Here is a 20,795-nt window from a genome sequence, read left to right as displayed (position 1 = left end):
CTGGTGATAGATTCAAAGAGATTGAATGTATTTAGTTTCACAAAGAGAAGACAAAAGAGTGACTTGATTACAGTCATAAGTATTATATGTGGAACAAATATTCTCTTCAATCTATCAGAGAAAAGCAGAACATGATCCAATGGCTGACAGCGGAAGCTACACAAATTCAGATTGGAAATAAGCATTTTAATAGTGAAGGTAATTAACCATTAGAACAATGTACCAATGGTTGTGGTGGATTCTCTGTGACTGTCAATTTTAAAATCAAGATTGAATATGTTTCTAAAAACGTGCTATAGGAATTATTTGGGGGAAGTTTTATGACCTATGTTGTACAGGTCAGACTAGATGATCTCTTCTTGCCATGGAATCTATAAATCGATGAAAATATAGCAAAAGCTACAATTTCAAGTGACACAATGGTAGTTAAATATCTATATGAGTGATGTTGATTTAGCTCCAGCTAAATAAAGCCCTTAACTATTATCTCTGATTAACCACAAAATAAGAAAATTACCAAAACTTTCTATCCAGAATCCCTGAAATTAGAAGGTTCAGATAAAAAAGAGCCCAGAACAAACCATCCCATTTTTTTATTTGATTTTGAAAAACAAAAACCCCACTGATTTTCTCATTAAAGAGCTGAGATCACAGCCCCGCTGCACAAAGCTTGGGTGAAATAGATCCAAGACCACGTCCCTTACACAGTGTCTTCAGCTACCCTTTAAGCAAAAAATTTAACTTTCCAAATTCTGACATGGTCACCCGTCACTGCAACATCTGATAACTCTGATATTGAAAACAAGTAAAATAAAATGCAATAGGCAACCTCCATAGTGAATGAATAATGAGATTATTTTACACACTTGGGAAAATTGTACAACTGGAAACAAAAGTACCAACCCTGCCTAACTGATGCACTGTTTTGTGTCACAGTGGGCAGAAAAGCCCACTGACATCAATGAAAGTCTATCCATTGACTTCAATAGGCTATGGATCAGGCTTCCAATCACTGTATGTGAGAATATAGAGGTCAGTATCCTAGAAATGTGTTGCAAGTAGATGCTAAAGAAACTAGATGGAGGGATGCAAACTTGTTTGGATAAGTGGGGGGGTTTTCATAGCTCTTAGAATATAACCCCGTTTACATTGGTATATTATTTAAAATTAGGCCAGCATTTAACAACTCATTGTAATTTGTCATTTTAATGATTCATTATAATTCTCCTGTGTAATGGGTACATCCCTTATCATGGTTTATGGTGTCTTATCTTCCTTATTGTGTTCTGTTTCCCATCAGCTGTATAAGGTGATGTGAACTTCATGTTATTGACTTTTCTCATTTCTCTGGGGAGGTTGTCATGGAGAATTAAGTTGCTGACACATCAACAACCCCTTAAGAATGTGGGAACCAGCCCAAGTTTCATTTGTGTTGAGAACATAGCTAGATACTTGCTCACTAAACAAAAATCCAAAATCTGTGCATCAGATTTTGTCCTCATTTTCACCAAGTCAAGTCCAAGGTAAAGAGTTATTCCAGATTTGCACTGGTATATATGAAAGAAGAATTTGATGCTGTAACTTGACAAGCTGCTGTCTTCTGTTGTTTAGAAGAAGTTCAGGCAGCAGACTCAAACAAATGAAGTTCAGTTTTCTCCAAATGTTTTTAATTTTCTCAACAGCAATAGCTTACCTTTCAGGAAGTGCTCATCTACATTAGGTGTGACTGAGCAAATGAAACAGGCAGAGTTAATTAATCCAGTGCTATCTGCAAGGAGGTGATTAATAGCAATTATATTTTTCTAAAGCATTTAATGGATGATAATTTGCTCCTTCTCTTTGACAGAAAACAAAACAACAACTGTGGGAACTGTTCTTGTGGTCTGGAGAAGTACTGGGTCAAAATATCTATCTTGTGAGTCAGTTTGGAGTCACTCTTTAATATAATTGCTCTTTAGCATAGTACCTCCCATTCTTATATACAGTGAGACACTTTCTGCATGACTGGAAGGTATCTGAAGGTAAATCATTCATAGATACATTATGGTTACACCTAAAATGGAGATGTATATCGGGATAATTTTTCAAATGTGGGTCTTCCTTTTTGCAAGCACTGCATTTCATTGCGCCCAGTTCAATAACAGATGCAAACTAGATTAGTTGCAGCTTGGATTTGTGTAGGGACAAATTTTACTTATAACCAGACAAGTTAGGCCTTTGTGTGGCTGAAAATATGCCCCAATGCACCCCCAAAGCCCTTTATATATTTTTCCTGGAGTGTTTCCTCTTTGATTTTTAAAATTCTAATTCAAAAGCGTTTCCCCAATCACTGTTCAATTGCCAAATTGTATAAATAAACTCAACACTGTTGTTGTGTCTTGGTTTGTTGTCAAAGCAGTCAGAGATGAGCCAAGCAGCTTGTAGTATGCAATCTGACTTTAGATAAGCCATTCCACCCAAAGTTATGCAGAAAGTGCCAGGAACTGTGTAGGGGACTTACAGGGAGTGTGTGGAAGCACTCAAAGGGTATGTCTACACTACCCTCCTAATTCGAACTAGGAGGGTAATGTAGGCATACCGCACTTGCAAATGAAGCCTGGGATTTGAATTTCCCGGGCTTCATTTGCATGAAGCTGGCCGGCGCCATTTTTAAATGACGGCAGTTCGAACCCCGTGCTGCGCGGCTACACGCGGCACGGAGTAGCTAGTTCAGATTAGGCTTCCTAATCCGAACTAGCTGTACTCCTCGAGGAATGAGGAGTACAGCTAGTTCGGATTAGGAAGCCTAATCCGAACTAGCTATTCCGTGCCGCATGTAGCCGCGCGGCACGGGGTTCGAACTGCTGGCATTTAAAAATGGTGCCGGCCGGCTTCATGCAAATGAAGCCCGGGAAATTCAAATCCCAGGCTTCATTTGCAAGTGCAGTATGCCTACATTACCCTCCTAGTTCGAATTAGGAGGGTAGTGTAGACATACCCTTTGAGTGCTTCCACACACTCCCTGTAAGTCCCCTACACAGGTTTTTAAGGAAAAGCCTCTTTCGAGAGTGAGATCGGAAGAAGATATGCAAATTCCCGCAGAATTTGCACATCCTCTTTCGAAAATTCTACATAATCTAGACATAGCCAAAGACAAATAAACATAAGAAAATGAATACATTTGTAGGAAGAAAAGGGATATATAGCTGATGTGATGTTTGCAGCTCTTCACCCTGCTCTCTTTGTTATGAATCTGTTAGCCTGACATTGAATAGCATCTTACTATACAAGCAGTCCAGAGCTGGTCCTTATGTTTTGTATCTCATTTTATCACCGTTCCTCTCGTTTTTGTCTTTCAGTTTTGTGATCTTGCTCTAGCAATATCTATGTATTCCTGTGTTTGTACTGAGCCTGGCATAATGGTTCTCTGAAAGTAACTTCAATATAAGAAATATAAATTATTTCCCTTGAGAAATGCTGATATTTTTGTATTTGTTTTCATCCTTAGTCAGAACATAAAGTCAATATGTCAAAAAAATTCAGAAGAAAGTATTCAGAAAATTGTTCGTGCGAGTCCCGGATGCAGTGGAAAAGTGCTGCAGAAAGTCATGGTGTCTCAGGCGAGTTATTGTCTGCCTGGGAAGCAAGGGCAATAGGGGAAAATTAGAGAGTAAGGGGCCCACAACCACATCTCCTCTGAGGTCAGGCTAGATGACCTGGTTTTACAGTCTATGAATCTCTGGCACACTGCAAAAGCTCCAGTAAACTCAGAGGGTATGTCTAGACTACATAGCTCCGTCGATGGAGACATGTAGATTAGGTTTGTAGACACAGGAAAATGAAGCAGCCATTTAAATAATCACTGCTTCATTTAAATTAAAATGGCTGCCGCGCTGTGCCGATCAGCTGTTTGTTGGCTCAGCTCGCTAGTCTGGACGCTCCACGGTCGACATCAAAAGCCTTTGTTGACCGCCCCGTTATGCCTCATGGGATGAGGTTTACCAGGGCGGTCGACAAAGGCTTTTGATGTCGACCGCAGAGCATCCAGACTACCGCGCTGAGCCGACAAACAGCTGATCGGCACAGTGCGGCAGCCATTTTAATTTACATGAAGCGGCGATTATTTAAATTGCTGCTTCATTTTCCTATGTCTACAAACCTAATCTACATGACTCCGTCGACGGAGCCATGTAGTCTAGATGTATCAAGAGATTGATATCAAGCTGATCCAAAAATAAACATTTCATTTTGGGTCAAAAAAATGAAATAAACCATTGTGTTTAGCTTTTTCCCAATGGAAACTGCCACTGAAATCCACCTTGTCCTGTGGAAAAATTTCAATGAAACCTCATGTTCCAAGAGAAACAGGTTTCATTTTGAAATTCTGCAGCCAGCCCTAAAAAATAAATACTAACCACCTGCTTTTCAGAAAGTACTATGGTCTCTTTAAAATTTCACATGGACAATGAGGCTACAGCAGACAGGCAGATGCGGCCTCAGTTAATGTTTCGCTTGAAGTGTAGCACCTCCAATGAAGTACGTGTCCCCTAATATTGCACTGAACACAGAATTTTGATGCAGACTGGCAAGATTTCAACTAATTCTTCTTCCATACAACTTCTGATGGCCCACATAATGAATTAGAAACAGGATCAATGATTTAACCACTCTAGCAACAGCCATTGGAAGCGTCAAGTGCATCCATTCACCATCAAGCTGATACAGAGGGTATGAGCTCCTCAAGGACAAGATGAGGAGCTCAAGAAATCCTCAAGAGTAAAGATGTAAGTTAAACTGCCTGTAACCACAACATACCATTGTAATGAAGGAGGATCTTTCAGTCCATATGATTGTTCTGAGGGCACGTGAGGGCTGATCTAGAGACTCTAGGGTATGCAAATCTGAGTTCTCTGTCCACTACGAAATACACCACTGATCTAAAATATAGTCCCATATCACCTGTTATGGATGCATCTTAGAAAGATTGTATCTGATGCACTGCCCAGGATGCTCAATTATTTCAGAAAAGATCTGTCATGACTTTAACTGGCATTTTTTATGTGCTAATTCAAATCAGTGCATACACAAAAAAGAATGCCATTGTGTTCTCCAATGTGAGAAACAATGGAAGGTAAATGAGCACCACTACTGCACTGATTCAAGGATCCCTTTCACTTACCAATCGTTTCAGATTTCGAGCTTTATCTTTACCCTTTTGACTGAATTATGAACCTGGCCCATCACATTGTCAGGAGTGGAAGAGACCACTTTGAGTCCCCAGGGAGTAGAGACCGAAGCCTTGAGCACAGCCTGCTAATGTTAGTGGCAGTTATGGGTAAATAGACAACATTGGAGAATAGACCTCCCCCCTCCTTTAGGGCATTTGCATGATTAATCACATTACACTGCATATTACAATGCATTTGCATGCGTTGGCCTACTCATGGGGTCAGATCAAAAAAGCATCCTATCGACTGTCAAAAAGAAGTCCCAGTTACAATGGCTGGAGGGCAAATGTGTATTGGGAGAGTCAGGAAAAAGTTTCCCTATCTCAGGTCACACTGGCTCTTGGATATAACAAATGTTACTGTTCATTTCTTTCATAAGCTTGACATTCACTAAAAATACTGGGGAAAAAACCCAAAGCAAATTAAAATATTCATAATGTAATCTCTTCTCTGCTCACCCCTCTGCTAAGCAGTTAGCTATGAAAACTGTCCTCTTAGCAAGATAAACTATATATTTTTAAATAAGGTAGATGATACCTTTGTGCATTTTAAAACTTGGGATGGGATATATTTTGTGATTTAATTATGACATCAACTACACATGCTGATGACTGTTAGTTTTTTTAATGTTTTATGTTCATTGATGTGTTACATTAAAACACTTCAATGACATGGTCAGCTGGTTTGCAGGATGCCAGAGAACAGCATAATCAATAATTCCACACCTGATAACAATCTTCTTAGTTTTGTCCTAATGATTCCCTAAGCAATGTCTGGGGAAGGGGGGGCAAGTCTTAGAAATAATTGCAGTTCTATATAGTCAGCTGACTGTTCAGGTCCATATAATCACTTTCTTTAGCTCTTTATTTTGTTTTGTTAGAAGTTAACACAATACCTTACTTTTCATTGGGAACTCAATTGGCTGTTTGCTTTTTCAACCCTACTTTCGCTTTTATGTTTGAACTTTAGCTCTTGAATTCAGAGCCCATGCTGAGCAGAGAAAGTGGTTAGTTAAGTATATGTTCCTTGCCTCTTAATTTATCTTTCTGGAGTGTTACCTTTGGAGACTGAAAATACTCTGGGAGAGCAGAAACATAATAAGCCATGGCATTCCCAACTGAAAATAATTGATCCACTTAGTTGCCTTAATATGCAGAGTAGAAAACATGGACAAGCATTAATGGAATGATATATTCTGTATCCCCTCAGTGCTGAGAAGGGAAGCCAGATTGAATCACATTGTGTTAGGGATGCCGAGTGGATGTAGTTGCTCCAGGCTAGATGCCTCTGAGAAGAGTCACTGAAGCATCCCCCTATCCTGGCCATCCCAGCGCTGGAGGTTGGCTTGTATTGGCCTGGCACCCATAGAAGTTAGGGTGCCAGGAGAATTGGACTATTGTTCTTGCCTAAGAGCTGATTTCCCTCCTCGCAAAACTGCTGCATTGCTCTGCCCAACCTTGATTGAGCAGATCGACTAATTGGAGCCTTAATTGCCATCCAGGGCCACTAACTGTTGATTGCCCCACCCTGATTGAGGGTCCTGGGCAGATAGACTAATTGTGCAAAAGCTTCAGAGGGGAAGCCAAGTCAGTCTGTAATAGGAAAAACTTAAACAACAACAGACAGACTAGTAGCACCTTAAAGACTAACAAAACATGTAGATGGTATCATGAGCTTTTACAGGTGCAACTCACTTCTTCAGATGACTAATTGTGGTTTTAACTGATTGCCAGCTAGGACCATTAACTGTTGGATGCCCAGCCTGGATTGCAGGCTCTGGGGCAGATAATCTAATTGTTGCCCTGAGTCTGTGTGTAAGGGGGGGAGGGAAGAGAAGGAATAATGGGTGACCAGCTGGCCCTGCCTACAGGTCTGGGGCTTATAGGCTCCCTGCAGTCTGGCCTGGCCTCAGATAGAGCCAACAGACATATAGTTAATCCCCCCCCCCCCGACCAAGTTGCTTCCAGAAGGATCATCACAAGGTGCCATGGTCTCCCAGGTGGGGAGAGACCCATGACAGCCTTACAATCACCTTTGAAGTAATGGTAAGATTGGCCTATTTACAAGTCCTTTATGGGTGGAGAGGGAAAGAATCCAGCTTATGTAGAGGTACAGGGTCAATTTTTCAATGGTCCTTGTAAGCAGAAAGCATATCCATTGTAGTTTCAGACAACACAGAACTAATTCCAGTATGTGAAATTAGTTATGTGGCCAGACTTGTGTACGCAGAGAAGTAATCAATCTGAGACTGATAGATCCATTCTTTGTAAACACCACACTTTACAAAGCTATCTGAAAAAAGACACCCAGGAAAGTGTATGGGGAAAGAGCAGACAATGAGGAACAGTAAATATAAATGTCTCTATGGATTTCTGGGCTTGCTCCAGTGAATACAAGTGAAACTGCAACCTCATCTTGAATGCCATATTTGAAAACCAACTCAAAACAAGGTATGGAGTTTGGCTGTGGCTGAACCACATTCTTACCAGGTTTGTTCTGTCACTGCAGATGATAAACCATGATAGTTTGTCAAGGCTCTGGAGTCAAACAGGTTAGAGATCCTGACACAGATTTGGCTCCATTCATATTTGATATCTAACCTGTGTCAGAAATACACTTGCAGCCATGCTGGTTCAAATATTTGAACATGGCTTTGAAAAGCAGCTGCTTTTCCATTGTAGAGGATATCTGAGGAAAGGAGCTGAAATGAGACTCTTACCTCTTCATTTTCAGAGGAATGTAAGATTTACCTGAAGGGAATTACTGTAGTCAGTGGAGAATATGTGGTGAAATTCCATGTAATTTTTGAACAGTTAGAAGTTGGACTCTTTGGCTCAGTTCTACTCTCAGAAAGACTTGAACGACTAGTGACTGGCAATCTCCATCCTTACTCCCCACCTTGGAAAAATAACAAGTCACCTTTACTCTGGGGAGTAAAAAAACCCACAAGTGACATTATTGTGGGTAAATCACTGGAAAGGTGTTTGTAAGTCTTGATTAGCCAAAGAGAAATGCCTATCTGATATAAATGAAGATAGCTGACCTTTCCACTTCCCATATACAGATCATCATTGCTCATAAACGTAAACAGAGAATAAATCTCTGCAGGAATCCCATCTGACTTTCCTGCTGAATATAAAAAAAAGGATTGGTTTTATACGCCTGTGAGGACCTTTAAAAATTAAGTCCCCAGGGAAAAAAAACATTAAATGCCCAGCCTCAATTCAGCATAGCACCTGCTTGCTCAGTCAGGACCTAAGAGAGCAACATCAGCACCTGGATGAGACAAAGCCTTAAAAATAGCTCAGTTATTCATGTGATTTTATGTGCTTGCCCTCCTTTTTTAAGTGTGAGATCAATTACAACATTTTCCCCACACATTCTGCTGCTCAGTCCATGCCTGACCTCTCTTCTCCTTCCCCACAAACTTTTTTGGGGGGAGAGGGGAAAGGCTGGACTTTCAAAGCTAGGTGTGTTGGTACTTGATGTATGGCTAGATGTGGTGCCCACACACAGTCTCTCTGTCCTTGTGTCCAGTTATGCTCCTCTCTGGTTGCTGTTTTTGTTTATTTATTTGTATTACAGTAGCACCCAGAGGCCTCCTCAACTGAAATTTTCTGTCTTTCATGCTGATGCAGGCACCAGCCCACTACTAACCTGGCCCATATAAACACACTAAACATGTCTTCTTAAAATGATACCGTGTTTTTGCTCCAAGTCGCACCTTGTGCAATACCATCAATGTGAAATGAGGGACAATCCCTGCTCTGCAGAGTTTACAATCTAAGCAGACAGAACAGCGACAAGGAAGGATTATTATCTCCTTGCTAAAGGAGAGGAGTGGTGGAACAAAGGGTGATTTACACCAGTACACACAGTGAGCCTAAGGCAAAGCCACGATTAGAACGAATCCTAATTCAGTGTCCTAATTATGACCCACCCTTTGTTTCTCCTGCCTCAAAACCCTCCCAGATTAAACACCACTTTTCTGCCATACATCCACATATCTCCACTACCAGACTGAACAAGCAACATGGAGCCTGAATCCCAACCTTTCATATCACACAGACACACACACACAGACACACACACAGAGTTCATAAAAAAAGGACCAAACCTAGAATAGTTATTACAAACTTAGCCCTTCCAGTCATGTTTTCTGAACACAACAAAAAAAAAAGATGACTTGCTGCTACCGTTTGCAATCTAACACCAAATCTCTCTTACACTCACCAGTACATTCCTATCCCCACCAAGATCTTTGCTGTTCTTATAGATATGCCAGCCCTCTAATAGTAACCAAAATATGTGAACATCTAATCAGTAAACAAGGATGTGCTGTGATTATCTAGGATGTGGGCTCTGGGTGGTAGAAGCAAGACACATATGACTGGCAAGATGAACTGATGAGTGAAGTTCAGATGAGACATTAAATAATTTAAGTGATTATTTTCTTGATTTTTTTCCCCATTGATGAAATATTTAATTTTTTCTCTAAAATAACAGATTAATGTAGATTTCTTAGTACATGTACACACACACAAACCACACAAAACACATACCCAGTACAGATGATCATCCCATGACATTTTATTTCAGACTTGGGAAACTGATAGTACATTGGTTGGCATGTTCTCAGTTCCACTCTGTGGAGGTCTGAACTGAAATTACGACTGAAAAGCAAACGCAGTGACCTTTAAAAGAATCGAGAAGAAGCTATTTCCAGCACGTTACTAAATGCTATATTTTAAAGGTTCTAACCTTATTTGCTACAAGAGTATAATATCAGGAAAACCTTGCTAGTGAAGGTTCTGCATTCATCACATAGCGCAAGTCACTTACAGAAGAGATGTGGAACATTATTACTTTCCCCACTGCAGGCATTAAAGTTCAACCCCCTTTTTCCCGTTGTGTTTTGTGCCATTAAATAAGGTTCAGGGATCACTTTAAGGCTTACAGGCTTCTCATCCTAGCAAAAATATAAAGTTTACTGCTAACAACAACAGCTATATCATCACAGAGAGTAATTTATGATACACACATATCCTACAGGGCTCACACCAATAATTAACCTGACAAGTGTATTGCCATTTGATATCTCCATAGCATAAATTTTATTGAACAAAAGTATTGTTTTATGTGAATTATAATAGAAATTGATTTACAATACACTGTTTAAGAGTAAAAGATGGGCAAACAAAAGACAACCATGCCATAAAGTCCTGTGAGGCCACCCCCTTAGGCTGGAGTTTAATTTTACCAAGTAAGTAATTAGAGGTTTTATAATGCTTTATGGAATGTATGACAGTCCACAGAGACTTCATGCTCTGATGCTTAGAAAAACAAGGTGAAATGTAAACTTTACTTCTTTTATATTATTATTGGTTCACTTCCTTTATTCATTGGTTTATATGGTACTTATGTCTCTAATGAGGGGCTATATGCCAAATGAATCAGATAGTATGAAAACTGAGCTACAGCAAATAAACAACAAAAATGGGCAGAGCAATAAAAGACACTAAAAAGTGGTTAGCAAGCAAGTGTGGTTTGTGGCTAGTTTTTAAAAGCTCAGATGGGATTGGATGGGATCAGAGGCATGGATGTGACATGGTCAAAAATTCCACCAGAACGGCTCCCAATGAGAAAATATACAATATTGGAGGAAAGGCAAGAGGGAGAGGTGGAAAATGAATGTAAGAGATATAAATCAAAGGTGGAGTGTGATTTGCACAATGAATGGCATAAATATGAGCCAGGGTCCAACGATCAGAAATGAGTCAAAGTTTGAAAAGCCTTAAAAGCTGCAATAAAATGTGCAATCAAACAGCGCTTTATTACAGACGTAGGTAGTTACGCTGTACTGTCCACCTATCACTATTGATAGCTATGGCCCCGAAGCTAGCAAAGTCTACACTGGGACGACACATGTACTTAAATCTTTCACTGAATCAAAGCCTGAAAAATGAATTTGAAGAAAAATTGTAAAGAAGTTTCAGAATATTGTGCAAACAATTTTGGGGGGGGGGGTACATAATGACAACTCTGTTGTGTGAGTCAAACCCTGAAGCTAGACAAATTCAGATGGGAAATAAGGCATACATTTTTCACAGTCAGAGAAATGAACACTGGAACAATTTCCAAGGATTGTGATGGATTCATCACTGACAAATTTTAAATCAAGATCCAAATGATCTGCCCAAGCAAATATTTTGGGGAAGTTCTCTGCCCTGCGCTATCCAGGAGGTCAGATTGGATGATCACAGTGGCCCCTTCTAGTCTTTTACTATGTCCTTTAAAGCAATACAGGAAATGAAAAGTACAGCTTTAGTACTCAACCTTTCATGGTGCACTGATAGCACTTAAATATATGTTGGGCTGCAAGATGTTAAGGTTTTCTAAAATGAAACAAAAAACGGATTTTTTTCCCTACACACTTTTTAATATGAGACTAAATCAGACATAGTTGCTGTGGATTATTCTGGTTGACTGAGTGGCCCAGAGCAATGCGATTTTAGTCCCTCAGAATCCTGTTTGTCTGAAAGATGAGTAACCAGACTTTGCTTTAACAGAATGTAGGCTTTGGCCGTGTCTACACTTACCTGCACTATCGATCTACTTCAGCCAAGCAAATAGCATAACTAAAGTCGACATACTTACTGTGGTGTCTTGTGTGTAGTAGGGTTGGTGGGGGCTGCCTTCCGATCGATGCTGGCTACTCTTCTTATATTGAAGTACCACCTTTAACAGGAGTGCTCTCAGAGATAGATTTATCACATCTACAGGAGACATAAGTCAGTGTCCGATGAATCAATTGCTGCAGCATCGACCCACCACTTAGTGGAGACAAGGCCTATGTCTTCCTCTGTTACACTAAATGAAGCCACAGTTCTAGTGAAGCTCTTCTGAACCTCATCTTCAGGCTCCAATGCTACAGTGGTCCTGAGTTCATCAGATAAGCAGTGCAGCCGCTTCTATGATTCATGAATGCTAGAAAACATTTCAAGGAATCTGATCTGAGGTTTGAGTTTGTTAGCAAACAAAAAACCTAAAGTAACACTTTCCCCAATTCCCAAAGTGATTTAAGAGCCTAAGCCTCATCAGACACCGATTGAAAACTTTACTGTAGGAGAATTTCACATGATTTTGCACAAGTTTCAAGGAGGAGTGCTTCTAAACTACTGCACCTTATGACCATGGAATAGAAATTTAGCAATATATTTACGCAATACTTGAGGGTACGTCTAGACTACACCTCTCTGTCGACAGAGAGATATAGATTAGGCACATTAAAATTGCTAATAAAGTAGGGATTTAAATATCCCATGCTTCATTAGCATAAACATGGCTGCCGCTTTTTTCGAAATGGAGCTTTTTCAAAAAACTAGCAATCTAGACGCGGATCTATCAAAAATAAACCCTTTTTCAACAGATCGTGTAAACCTTATTTTTTGAGGAATACAGGATCTGTCAAAAAAGGTTTTATTTTCGACAGATCTGCATTTAGACTACCTTTTTTTTTTGAAAGCTCTGTTTTGAAAAAAGTGGTGGCCATGTTTATGCTAATGAAGCATGGGATATTTAAATACCTGCTTCATTAGCAATTTTGAGGTGCCTAATCTACATCTCTCTGTCGACAGAGAGGTGTAGTCTAGACGTACCCTATGAGTCAACTAACATCTGATGGAAAATGCTGGGAAAACTGTTTTGATTTGAGAGAGTTTTTATAAATGGAACAATTTTTGTATTTTTATAACCTCATTTTTACCTCAGAAAGAGTTCTTTGCTTCTTATGACCTGGGGCCTGACTTCCTCCCACAACTCTTTGGCAGTTGAGGGTTCTCAGCCCTTTAGAGAAGCAAGCAAGTCCTGGAGCAGGTCCTGCTGTTTGCTCACCGTCCAAACCCATAATCCTTAGTTGCCTCACTAATGGTTGCTGTGGAAGTACTTATGAGGTCATAAACAGAGGATTGTGATTTTAGTGAGGCCAGCAGAAGCAGATGGGCTAGAACATTTGTTTCCGTGAAAATGTTCCTAGTAATAAATAGAAAAACATATATGCTATGCATAGACAAAATGGTTCCTAAACAGAAAGATTTTTTTGTGGCAGCACAGTGTACACTTTAAATTAGAGCACTTTAGAATTAACAGCCAGCATGGACAGAGAAGTGAACCAAACAGAAGGTTCCTGTCATGTCAGTGGGATCACCCTTATGAACAACACAGACAGGGCACAATCCTGCGAGCCTTGTATGCTCACATGATGGCTCTTTCAAAAGCACTTAGTATTGACCTAAATCTACTTTCACTGGGGTCAGTGACAGTTTGACTTCAATAGAGCAGTTCAGCCGAACCTGAATGTTATGGAGAATCCCACCTCTGTTTTCCATTTACTTCAATGGGAGATCCACATGAAAGAAGCTTCCAGAACAAACACCACAGCCTGTTGCTTAAGACACACATCCCAAATCTGCATGGCCCACAAACAACCATCATGCTGTGAAAAACAAATATCTTGCCATAGTTTCAATGGCGAGATGCGACTAATTAAACACAGAAGAAAATTTTGTGTGTCTAAGTAGTACAATTCCCTTCAAGTTCATTGGCTTTCTTCATTTTGTTTACAAGAGCAGGTGAAAACTGCTTCAATAAATTGTGATAAAATACTTAGATAATGTGCTGACTAGCAAGGGGAGTTTCCAGTTTCACTGAGCTCCATTATTTTACACCCTGGCAAAGATTTTTTTTTTCTCACGAGAAAGACCTCCCACAGATATAGTAATATCAGCCTGGGAACAGCTGGTGGCTATTTCTGAAGAATGGCAGGTGACAGGGGTTTTTGAACAAAACCAACATGTACATACAAATCTGAGGTTTCCACCCTTGCTCCCACACTTCCTTAGGCTGGGGTTTTCAAAGGAACCTAAAAGAATTGGCTGATAGGATTTGGGCATATAAATCTTTGGATGCCTGTGGAAAATCCAGCATTAATCCTTATATTTTCAGATTGACTATAGAAGTACAAAACCAATGAAGTGGGAGCTCTTTGAATTAGGAACCATGTGTTGTCTATGTTTGCCCAGCACCCTGGCTAACCACAATCATAATTAACATTAATAAAGCACTTTGCATTGTCTTAACTCTGCTCCCACTGAAACAAACATGAGTTTACCATTTACCTCAAAAGGAGCAGTGTTATGCCATTGCCAAGTGCTTCTGAAAATCTTTCCCAGAATTTCATATGTAGACTTTTGACCTAGAAAGAACCTAACAAAAAATGTAAGTGCATCACTGGAGATGTATAATACTGTAAAAGGGCCAAGCCCATTTCTGACCCTCATATGAGTGGTCTGTTCGCATTCTTGTTTTAGAAACCAGTCTGGAGACTTGAATGGTTTACACATTTCAGATTGCCTTGGGTGAAGACTTGGTATGTCACTTTTCACTGACATATGGGAATTGAAAGTACAAACATCTCCGATAGATCCCAAAGGCATTTTAAAAGTTCATCAAAAACATTGGCACATGGTTTTGACTGTTGGAAGGAAGAAAGGTGTGTGAATATTTCCACCCAGTTTCCAGCAATAAATCTGCTTTATTAAACTGATATTTTGAAAATAGTTAGAGCTGAATATTGACTAAGCTCTTCTGAAATTAGGAACAAAAAACATTTTGAAAGCAGTTGAAATGTTAAATGAAACACAAAATACTTAATGGAGTTGCACTTAATTTGAATAATCTCTTCTTTTTCAGAACAATGTTGATGAACCAAGCAAGTCATGAGGTTTCTTGTTTGGAAAAAAAAAAAAAAAAGTGAACTACCTGAAACTTTTGTCAAAATCCAAATGACACCTTATTGAGTTTCTGAAAAGTTAGTTACTTTCATTAATTAATTATAAACATTTTTTTCATGTTGCTACTATAAGTACTCATACCAATTTAGGCTTGGCCAATAGTTGGATGGGGGCCTAAAAGAACAGGTATATGCTACAGGGAATGATGAAGGTGACCCAATAGATGGCATGATGTCCTCTGAGTCAGAGTCAATGTTAGTATTGGCCAGTTTGTGGTAAGTATGCAATGTTTGCCATTCAAAATTCAAGCTCTGTGTTTGGTCACTTAAGTTATACTTTTTTTCTTTTTCCTTGATTAGTTAGCATGTCCCGAGAAATAAATGTCACATGCAAATTTGGAAGCTAACTTTATAGTTAGCTTTCCATGAATATTTTCCAAAGTAAATTTAAAATATATGGTTTGTAGGGATATTCCTGTCAGTAAACTCATTCACTAGAATGTGTGTAGAACACAAAAGCAAAATGGGATAGGAACACAATGCAAACAAAATCATTTAAAAATCAGAAATATTTTTCTCCTGTTCTCTAATTCTATTTGAGAAGCAAACCAGGCAAAAATATGCAGCCGCACATGTAAACAGGGCATGGGGTACTGTTACACTTTCAACTATCTGTGTGCTCTTTGTGTGCATACTGTTTTGTGAATGTAGGTTAGGTACCGTTTTTTGCAAGAATTATTTTTGTCATTACAGTACCCAGAGATAATTCCGGGACAAATGCAGGTGGATTCACAATAATTATTGCATCTGGTGTTCTGTAACTTCTGCCAGACACTCTTTTTCTTTTGTTAAGCTCAAACAAAGATCGATGAGTGAGCTTTTCACTCTGACTTGTTAGGAGGAGATGAGACAACCACTATTAAATCATAATAAAGTGTGGCTCAAAGTAATCTTTTTTACCAACATAAAACAGGCACTCACTACCTGGAATCACATTCTTGGAACAAAGACAGTCCTGGGGCTTGGAAATGGAATAAAATGGAGGTACATAGGTCAATGAAATTTGGAAATAAGAACAAAACCAACCAATTCAAATGATCATTGCTTATTTCCTATTGTCTTCCTTGGATGCTGTATTGTATATACTGTGTTATAAATATTTCATAGCTAAGGCTACATTTGAGGGGAAAACAGTTTGTTTCCTGTCACTACTCCAAGAAAGATTTCATTACCGGCTGCATTGTTCAGCAGTATTAGGAGACATCTACCAGTCAGTGGTTCTAGTAAAGAAAGTTGCACTACAATAGACTGAAGTCATGTTTATGTCTTCTGCCCTTTAAATCACCATAGTTAAGAAAAAAGAAACCGCACACCACATAGCTCTCCAGTCTGGTATAGCGCTGAATCATTAATCTCTCAAAGTAGTTAGCTTAGTCTAGGTTCTATAGTGTCATCATACATTGTAGTCCACATCCAAGAACCAATACTGATCTGGGAACTCTTGATTTTAATACATCCTGCCATGCCGCCTTTGACCTTACACTGGCTTTGAAGTTTGCTGACTGGTTACAGTATGTGTGGCAAGGAGAGGAGCCCTAGAGCCAGGAAGAACTGCTAATGTTAAAATATATTCTCATGGCTCAATTTTTTTAAACCTAACAACTATTTCAAGCATTTCAGTCTAGTTTCTCAGGTTAATTGGACAGTAAATTGAACAGCTAGATAACATCAAGATTTGGGGGTAAATTAATTACAAAATATGGATGCATGATATCCATTTCCCAGCCCTCCATGTCTTGGGGTTTTCTGTTGGCCATGGCCTACAAAGCTTCAATCCCCATATACGTCCTTAGGTTATGTATGGAATTTAGATATAACCTGAGAACGGGCTTTCAGTTTTTGAAGTCACAAGAGGAGACTGGATTCAGATGCCATAGAGTGGTGATGTCACTTTGCATAATGATGAAGAACTTTCAAAAGCAGTTGGGATAATGCGACCAAAGATCTGTGACAAACAGGAGAGATGAAATTGACTAACATTACAGTGCTCAGCACTGCCATATGTTCATGCTTCTTGGGCCTGGAGCACATGTCTGCTGGACCTCTTGTTCATGTCATGAAAAGGCCAGATATAATTAAATCTTAAAAAGGTTTCCCGCTGATAAAAAAAAGAACCACATAAAGAGCACAAAACCGCCAATGAGCTCATCCGATTACATTTTTTCTTCTGTTTATATGCATGGATATACTTTTATGGCAGATCCTTCCCAACCATTCAGTGTGGTGGGGAAAGGTTCAACTTTAGACAAACTCGCAAACATGGTGTGACAAAGCTTCTCCTGTGCCTTGGTAGGTCCTGCATTTTAAGGCAGACTGCTTGCCTCAGAGGCTCATGGCAACCCTCAGTTTAGACTTTGTCTTTAAGGCACAAGCTTGCCAGGTGACTGAGCTACCCTCATCAATGGCCAACATGAGGAAAAGAGCGGAGACCGAACTCCGTAGTCTCCGTTGCTCCTCCAAGTGATTTGGAGCAGGATAGACCCCCTTTACCAAAATTAGTCCTCCTGTACTGAATAAGAAGTAGGGGATGGGGGTGGGGAAGAACCTGGGCCTGCCCTCTCCTCTGGGTCATAGCCCCGGGATTCTGTGAAAGCAGCTGCCTGCAACATCTCCACTCTCACCTGGGTAACAGCTATGATTCCCTGGGCCACTTTAGCCCTCCCTAGCATCTTCTTTACCACAGGCTCTTCCTCCTGGTACCTGCTTGTGCGTATTTCTCCCAGGCCTTCCCCAACACCTTCTTTCCCCCATTCCTTGTGCACAATGAGCTAACTGAAGAGGAGCCCTTTTTTGACCAGTCTCAATTGGCTCTTCATTGGTTCTAGGTTTCCTGATTAATCTGCCTCATTTGAACCTGGGAACTTTCTAATTAACTCCAACTGTCTTAATTGATTTCAGCAAGTTCCTGACTATTCTGTATCAGCCCTTATTTAATCTGGGGCCAATATACTTGCCTTCTATTACTCGCCTTTAGCCATCTAGCTTGACCCTGCCACAGAGGCCTTTTCACAGAAAAGCAGTAAAAGCTCCACTTTTTGACTGTGAAGTTTGACTGTTTGCCCATCAGCCAAAAGCACTTTCAGTCATTGATACTGCATTGCTCTTGGGAAAAAAATAACTTGTACAAGAAGGTAGTGTGGATAGCCAGAACTGCTTTCCAATTTGTGAGGTCTATAATAGTCAGGAATCACTGGTATGGTCTTCTAATAGGTCTCCTGCTCCATCTAACCACTCAGCAGCATGTGTCTCTGCTCAGTCTTGTGTGTTGTGTTGACTTGCATAAGTAGTCAACACAGCAGACTCCAAGAAAGCCCCCAAAGACCACAAAATAAGATAAGAATTGAAGGTGCTCAGCCAGGTTTCTTGTCAAATGAAGTACAGTAATAGGTGTCAGTAGACTCTACTGAACTGCTGTGCATATGGACACGGACATGACTCAGTCAGTGACGTGGGAATCCATCACTGCCCCTACATCAGACAAAGACAGCCCCTCCAACACACCACTTTATATACAGGTACAAACAAGTTTACACATCACTCCTATGATGTCAGGTTGCTACCCTCTGACATTGCCAGATTGCCATTTTCTGATGTTACTTAGATACCAGACATCACACTTCACCTCAAAGGTTGATTAGAATATGTCTAGCCATCATGCTGTCATTTTAGACCCTTTCCTGAACCTGGGTTGGTATCTTTGCGGAGTGTGGGTAGAAAGGTCTTTTTTAATGTGGCATTGTTATCATCCTTTTGAAATGTGCTTTCAACTTATGACCACTAACAATTACTGTTTTATAGTCAATATCTAGCACCAATTACTGCTCTTCACTGGGGCCTATTACCCGTCACAGTTTTACACTATCAGCCCTGTTTGTGCCAAGTTCTGTGGGCAGGGGCCTGTATTTTGCTCACAGCTTAGTTTTCCTTTATATAGCGTAGACTTGACCATTGTTAGCCAGGCCTCAGGCATCAGACCAGGCCTGTGCTACATGGACTTTTGTTTTAGGCCCTCATCTTACTACACGGCCCAAGGAAGAATGAGGCTCAAGGCAGCTGGAGCCCATAAGTTACCACCATCTTAGTCTTGCTACCCAAGAGAAGTCATATAGAGAGCAATTTCCATACCATAGACAGAGGAAGAAAAGGGAACCTTAGGTGTTACGGAGCTTACATAGGGAATGTGGGACACTAAGGAGCCTCTTGCTTTGCTTAAAGGTTGGCTGTTAGGTATGAATTCTAGGCTAAACTCTACCAGCAAAATCAGTAGCTTTCAGGTTCACAAGAGAAGTCCAGATTTATTGGGGATCCAGGATATATTCTAAGGAACATGCTTTTCCGAAACAATCATCCCTATGAAATAGCAAAACAACATGGGTGCATCTAGACTGGCAAGATTTTGTGCAAAAGCGGCTGTCTACACTGGCCGCTTGAATTTGCACAAGAGCACTGACATTCTAATGTAAAGAATTCAGTGCTTGCGCAAATACTTTGACGCTCCTGCTCAGGGATAAGCCCTCTTGCGCAAGAATACTCTGCAGCAGCACACTCCCAAATGTGGTCATCGCATTGTCAGGACTTTGTGACATATACATGCAACCATTGGTAAGCATCAGCTGTATTCATACTTGCAGCTGTTCAAAAAAGGAAGAAAGGATGCCACTGCTAGGAGTTTACACTCAAGTTACAAACTAATTTAAATTTATTTAATTAGCATGAGCCTCTACTTCACTCCCCTGATGTCATTCCATTGAATGGAGTGAAGGGAGAATGAACTCCACCATCATCTTTCAGCAAGATTGCTGCTGATACCCAGCAGCTTAGCACCTCTGGGATTATTTTAAAAACTTTGTCTGATTTTGCAAGGTGAAGGAGAATAATTAACTCCCTATGGCCCTGCATGAGCCCTGCGGTTTGCCTGCGGTACACAACACAGGACTAGCACATTCATCTGGAAATACAATTCTCAAGTTACTCATGGTGAGAACTGCTTCTTATTATTTGATTCAAGGACTGGAAAACAAAACTTACAGTGACAGACTCAAGATGGACTCAAGTCTATCAAACTTGGGAAAAGAGGGATAAGGGGTGACTTGATGACAAGTACCTATATGAGGAATAAGTATTTGATAATGGGCTCTTCAATCTAGCAGAGAGAGGTATAACAAAATTCAATGCCTGGAGGTTGAAGCTCGGGAAATTCAGACTGGGAATAAGATGCACATTTTTGACAGTGAGGGTAATTAACTATTGGAGCCATTTGCAAGGGTTGTGGTAAAAACTCCATCATGGATCACTTTTAAATCAGGATTGGAAGTTTTTCTAAAAGATCTTCCTTAGAATTATCTTGGGGGATTGATTTTATGTCTGGGGTCATACAGAAGATCAGACTAGATGATCACAATGGTCCAGTCTGGCCTTTGGAATCTATTAAACTATTTGAAACTTTTGCCTACATTTTTCATGTGGCTCCAATCCTGCAAACACCTGTGTACTTACCATTATTTGCATTAATAGTCCCATTAAAATGAATGAAGCTACTGATGTCTGATAGTTAAACATATGCACTGGCAATCAGGCACTTGAATATTTCTGTTGAACTGTTCTCTTCACCACAAGGGGACCTGCTAGAGCATTTGATGACTATAGAATTTCACAAGGAAACAAAAAAAAGGAACATTTACCATATGTAAAGAAGAGAGAGAGAGAGAGAGTAGTCTTACTTTCTCCAAAGATGATTT

The 20,795-nt window shown here is 40.1% G+C and overlaps 1 long non-coding RNA gene across 1 annotated transcript in view; it reads right to left on the bottom strand.

The window, feature by feature from the left end:
* Window positions 1–13,105, bottom strand: part of LOC112544281 (uncharacterized) — a 56,391-nt gene extending 43,286 nt beyond the window's left edge. Inside the window, exons 1-2 of the long non-coding RNA XR_003087607.2 lie at window positions 12,973–13,105; window positions 11,865–11,983 (exon numbers count right to left, since the gene is read on the bottom strand). This is a non-coding gene — a long non-coding RNA (uncharacterized LOC112544281). The remainder of the gene's footprint in view (window positions 1–11,864; window positions 11,984–12,972) is intronic.
* Window positions 13,106–20,795: the final 7,690 nt, after the last annotated feature.

This window comes from Pelodiscus sinensis, chromosome 3 (genome assembly GCF_049634645.1).
Source record: "Pelodiscus sinensis isolate JC-2024 chromosome 3, ASM4963464v1, whole genome shotgun sequence".
Lineage (NCBI taxonomy): Eukaryota > Metazoa > Chordata > Testudines > Trionychidae > Pelodiscus > Pelodiscus sinensis.
The sequence above is the reverse complement of the archived record's forward strand: the minus strand, read 5'-3'. Positions and strand labels throughout refer to the sequence as shown.